General features: G+C 30.8%; 3 non-coding genes across 3 annotated transcripts; 1 reads left to right on the top strand and 2 right to left on the bottom strand.

Moving 5' to 3' along the window:
• Positions 1-2,227: 2,227 nt before the first annotated feature.
• On the bottom strand, positions 2,228-2,301 carry TRNAD-GUC (transfer RNA aspartic acid (anticodon GUC)). Its single transcript has one exon. It is a non-coding gene; the product is annotated as a tRNA-Asp (tRNA).
• Positions 2,302-2,813: 512 nt separating this feature from the next.
• On the bottom strand, positions 2,814-2,897 carry TRNAY-GUA (transfer RNA tyrosine (anticodon GUA)). The gene has a single exon. It is a non-coding gene; the product is annotated as a tRNA-Tyr (tRNA).
• Positions 2,898-3,812: 915 nt separating this feature from the next.
• Positions 3,813-3,884, top strand: TRNAA-GGC (transfer RNA alanine (anticodon GGC)). Its single transcript has one exon. It is a non-coding gene; the product is annotated as a tRNA-Ala (tRNA).
• Positions 3,885-6,137: the final 2,253 nt, after the last annotated feature.

Consider the following 6,137-nt stretch of genomic DNA (forward strand, 5'->3'; position numbering starts at 1 on the left):
TTTTTTTTAAATTATCCGAAACCCAAGTTATTAACATATATAAGTTAAAATATGTTTTTGCATATCATCGAAAATCCCCTTTTCTTAAGAATGAAATAAAAGATTATTTTTTTGGAATACAAAGAATATTTGATTTTCAATTTATATCCAAGAACCCCCCCAATTCTCTAATGAATCAATGGACAAATTGGTTGTTAAAGAGTCATTATCAATATGATTTATCTCAGAGAAGATGGTCTAGATTAGTGCCACAAAAATGGAGAAATAGAATCCATAAACGTCATGTCATTCAAAATAAAGATTTAAAAAAATATGATTCATATGAAAAAACCAGATCAATTCCTTACAAAAACCAACAATTAGGCTCATTAAAAAAAAACACACAATATGAATATAATCTTTTTTCATATCAATCCATTAAAGATAAGAAAGACTCATATATTTCTAGATATGAATCATCATTCCAAGCAAATAAAAAAGAATTTCTTTCTTATAATTACAAAACATGTAAACAAAAAGGATTTGATCCAACGAGCGATATCTCTATAAAGAGATATATAGCAAAAGATTACATTATAGATATGGAAGAAAATCTGCATAGAAAACATTTAGATTGGATGCTAATAAATAAAGAAATATTAAATCATTCCATACCGAATGAAGATTTTATTAAGGCATATACGAATAACCCGTGGATCATACCAATCGAATTCCTTTTTTTCAATTTAGATATAAAAAAAGATGTTAGTGAAAATAGAAAATTTACTGGAAGAAAAAAAAATAGTTTTTAGATCATCAAAAAAAAAAAAATTGGAATTCGAGTTAGAGACTCGAAATCAAGCAAAAGCGGAAGACACGAGTGGGGTGGATTTGGAATCATCTCTTTCAACCCAAGAAAAAGATATTGAAGCAGAGTCTACAGCATCAGGATTGGCCAGGAAAGAGGAAAAAAAATACAAGAACAGAATGGAGGTAGAAATAAATCTCTTATTAACAAAGTTTTTTATTTTTCAATTGAATTGGAAGGGTTCCTTAAATCACAGAATAATGAATAATATCAAAATTTATTGTCTCCTGATTAGGTTGAAAAAAAATATAAAAGAGATTGCTATAAGCTCTATTCAAAGAGGAGAACTCAATCTAGATCTTATGGCAAATCAAAAGAGTTTAAGTCTTACAGGATTGACGAAAAATAAAAAATTGATCGAAAAGGAAAAGGCAATGTTTATTGTGAAACCAATTCGTCTGTCTAGAGAAAAGGATGAACAATTTTATATATATCAAACCATAGTACTTTCATTGCTTCATAAGAGTAAGCGTCAAATTAAGAAAAGATATCCAGAAAAAACCAATGTTGATAAGACGAACTTTGCAAAATCCATTCCAAGAACAAGAGATCAAAAAATAACAGAAAATAAAGAAAAAAATCATTATGATTTGCTTGTTCCTGAATTCTTTTTTTGCGCTAGACGTCGTAGAGAATTAAGAATTCTAATTTGTTTCAATTCTAAGAATAGAAATAGTGCACATAGAAAAACAACATTTTACAATAAGAATAATAAAGTAAATAATTGCTGTAACGTTTTGGCTGAAAATAAGGATCTTGATAGAAAAAAAAACCTAATGAATTTCCATTTTTTTCTTTGGCCAAATTTTCGATTAGAGGATTTAGCTTGTATGAATCGCTATTGGTTTGACACCGATAATGGAAGCCGTTTCAGTATAGTAAGGATACATCTGTACCCACGATTGAGAGGTCGTTAATCTATAATCTATATTTCTTTCTTCAATTTAGCGTAACATATCCGGTATCTTCCATAATCTCTATGCTTTTTTTCTTTTATTTCCAATAAATAACTCGGGATCTAATCCCATAGAGATGGTAAATCTTTCATCAGCAAATTCAATGGTCTAAATCACATCTCGATGATATCAAATAGAACCAATATAATATCATGAATAACAATATCTAAGCTAAGCTATTAAATCGATTCATCGTCGAGAATGGAATAGTATAACATAGGAAGATCTTTTATCCATACCAAATTCAAAAAATGTCGTTTCTGATGCAATCAAAAATTCTATTTTTTTTTACTTTTGAATTTCAAATTAGATAAGGGTTCCATGAAGAAAAAAAGAAGGGATCCCTCTTAGGAATGATATTTTTTTGTTATTAGGATTCCCTTTCACATACAAATTGGTGTCTTTTTTTGGATTTTTATTCATTCGGGACTGACGGGGCTCGAACCCGCAGCTTCCGCCTTGACAGGGCGGTGCTCTGACCAATTGAACTACAATCCCAGGAAAGGGGCGTACAGCATAGAAATTCTTATGCTTTCATTCAAACCTTTTGTTTTTATTATTTTAGATTATAGAATCGTTTGCTTTAATTAACTGACAGAGACGTATCATATATCCATTATTTTTATTATTATTCAATTATATAAATAGATATATTTATTGAATTGATATATCAATACGCACTTTAGAGATCGACATGGATTACTTGTAATCCCTTCATTCATTATTGCCAAATCAATTGAAAAATGAATCCATCAATACAAAAGAAATTAAATAAAGAAAGAGTCTTTTTTTTTATCTTTTTTTTATTTAATCGTTTTTTATATTATACTTAGAGATCCTAATAAGGATCTAGATCATTAACAAGATTTGAATTTTATATGTATATATGGTCCGTAAAAAAAGATCCCTAAAGATTTATCACATTTTATTTTCTCCCATATCTGAGCATATCGGCCATTTCCGGAGAACAACAAATGGTTATATCTTTTTATGGTGGATCGGCAAATTATTGGGCCGAGCTGGATTTGAACCAGCGTAGACATATTGCCAACGAATTTACAGTCCGTCCCCATTAACCACTCGGGCATCGACCCAGGAAGAATCAATTTGATTCTTTTTAGATGATCCATGATCAACTTCCTTTCGTAGTACCCTACCCCCAGGGGAAGTCGAATCCCCGTTGCCTCCTTGAAAGAGAGATGTCCTGGACCACTAGACGATGGGGGCCCACTTTCCCGACCGCCGTTATGCTATGTTCTTAGTATAAACAGTTTTTTTTTAATTGTCAATAGATTGGAATGATATGATTCGCTCAGAAGGATCTCCCCCCCCCTTTTTTTCAAAACTCCATACCATATATTTGGGGAGTTCATCATCACGATTTCTAAACTGTTCATTCCAATCGCCAATCTATAATTCCAAAAAAAGTAGGATCTTTCGTGGAGTGGTTGGTTTGCTAGAAAAGGCGTAGCGTGGGTTAAAACTTCATTTCTTTTATTCATTTTATAAAAATAAATATATCTCTGTCTCATCCTAAGCCGGAAAAACCACGAATAAAAATGGAAATCGGGGTAAAAGGATATGGATCAAAAAGTTCAAGAGCAGGAAAATTGGAATCCATTTTGCAACGATTTAATAAAATATTTATTTGAATTGGTGGGTACATGTATCAATACCCAATACAATGAATTTCGTTATGATGAGGATAACCAGAATTCGAATCGCTTTTGAATTTATTTCAAATTCCATTGATATGATAACATCGATATCATATCATTCAAAATCAAATCTAATATCAATAAACTTTTTTATTAACTATATGTTTTTTCACTAGGTAAATCGAATTTTTTGTCCTTTAATGAGTCGATATGTAGATAATAGATATATCTATGTGCATATATTCTAACGGATATTCTAATATTATCTATATTAAGAAGTATATTCAGTAACAAATATCTGTACTAGACTCATATTGGCTTATTGCTGAATAAGGAATTGAATCAAGCGGAGCCCTTTTAACTCAGTGGTAGAGTAACGCCATGGCAAGGCGTAAGTCATCGGTTCAAATCCGATAAGGGGCTTTGAGCCCGACCCTTTTTCATTCTCATAAAACAAAACCTCAGCAGTAGTATTGGTCTTTTGTAGTTTTCGTATTTGAATGCAGAATAGAGATATTGTTGTTGTTCTTTTTTCGAAAAAAAAAAAACTAAGAGTCTAATTTCAGTAGAAAATAGAATTCTGAATTGTAATAAACTATTGTTATCATTCTAATGAATGATAATCAAATTTTAGTAAACAATTTCTACTTAGTCTATTTAGTACTTAGTCTATTTATAAAGTAGAACATTTTTATCAGTCTCTTTTTTTTATTTAATGAATAATGATATCTTCTTTATATTGCTATTTTCGATTATTCCAATAATAAAATTTCGAAACATTAAAAAAAAAGTAAGTGGACCTAACCCATTGAATCAGAACTATATCTACTATTCTGATATTCAAATTCGATATAGATGAAATTTATCTTTTTTTTTAGACTTCTTTTTGATTTGTACTTCGTAAGAATTAGTCGATATTTACGATTAAATCCTCCCGTTCCTCAAGATTCTATAGGAATATTTTTATATTCCCTTTCTACAGCTTATTCCAAGCTCCAAAATACAAGTCATTTTTTTTTGAACACAAGAGAAGATCAATTTCCATTTCTATAAAATGGGATATGATATATAAAAAAAATACATCAAATCATGGCTTCACGTATCAAATATTTTCTTTTTCTATCGGTGCTTCCGGTATATTTCCGGCAATTAATGACTGGGAGAAAGAGACTTTTCACTTACAGTCTCTTCTCTTATTATTTCTATTATTTTATTTAATATTAATTAAAATATTTTAATTCAATTAATATTAATTACTCGGATAGATAGATAGATAGATAAAAATATCGAAAAAGTAAATAGAAAAAATATTAGAAATTTCTCTTTCTCTTACCGTGATCTACAAAAAAGTAGACTTTGGAGTTTTTTTTAACTGAAAGAAAGGAAAATAGAACAAAAACGACACTAAAAGAAAAAATCTTGAAATAAGATTCAAATAGAAAAGTAATAAAAAATAGAAAGTACTAAATAAGCCAGTTTCCTAGACATAAAAATTAGAAGAATTTTGAAAACATTTTTTTTTTATTTTTTCAATTTCACAAAAATATTCTTTGAATATTATTCTTTGATCAAAGGAACGGAGTGTGCCCGGGCTCCGCTGGTAGCGCGAACGAGAAAAGGTATCATTTTTCTCTTGAAAAATTGTTAAAAAAAAATTTCTATCAGATTTATGAGTAAATTTATGAGTCATAAGACAATTAACCATTCATGACTTAGGGGATTTGATTTAGAAGAATAAAAAAAGGAATAGCCGGATTGAGTTCATGGATTCAACTTAACCTAGGTATCCATAGAGCAATAAATGATTTTTATATCCGAAACGCATTAGAAAAGAAGGGAAATCTACGAGAAAAAAAATCATTATATAAATGAGAAAAGCCTCCAAGGCCCCATCCCCAAAATGATAGGAGGTGTTCGGAAATGGTTGAAGTAGTTGAATAGGAGGATCACTATGAATATATTAGCTGATGAATTAGTAGTAGACAACTTTTAGAGATAGAATCAAGAATACATGTATATAACGTTCAAAGAATGGATGGCAATCCCCAACCTACAGTACCCATACAAGATCTAGAACTTCAACCTTTACAAGAACCTCAACCATTACAAGAAACAAATCAACCTATAATAGCCGAACCTTTACAGCAATTGGACCAGAGAATGTGATTGCATTATAAGGGCACAATTGAACAGATCGAGCAAGTTCAAATTGACGTAACATGAAACCTATTAATGCGAAAGCGCCGTGGAGAGCAACAAAAGTCCACATGGGAGTTGCTGGTGTATTGGGCGCTGCACTACTATGCGCTATTCATGGTGTTACCGTGGAAAATACTTTATTTGAAGATGGTGATGGCGCAAATACATTCCGTGCTTTTAACCCAACCCAAGCTGAAGAAACTTATTCAATGGTCACCGCTAACCGCTTTTGGTCCCAAATCTTTGGGGTCAAAGTTTCATGATTACCTTATCCCACGCAAATCGTTTACCCGTAACTATTCAATATCCTTATGAAAAATTAATTACATCAGAACGTTTTCGCGGTCGAATCCATTTTGAATTTGATAAATGCATTGCTTGTGAAGTATGTGTTCATGTATGTCCTATAGATTTACCCGTTGTTGATTGGAAACTGGAAACAGATATTCGAAAGAAACGTTTGCTTAATTACAGTAT

The sequence above is a fragment of the Arachis duranensis genome, unplaced genomic scaffold, assembly GCF_000817695.3.
Source record: "Arachis duranensis cultivar V14167 unplaced genomic scaffold, aradu.V14167.gnm2.J7QH unplaced_Scaffold_96157, whole genome shotgun sequence".
NCBI lineage: Eukaryota > Viridiplantae > Streptophyta > Magnoliopsida > Fabales > Fabaceae > Arachis > Arachis duranensis.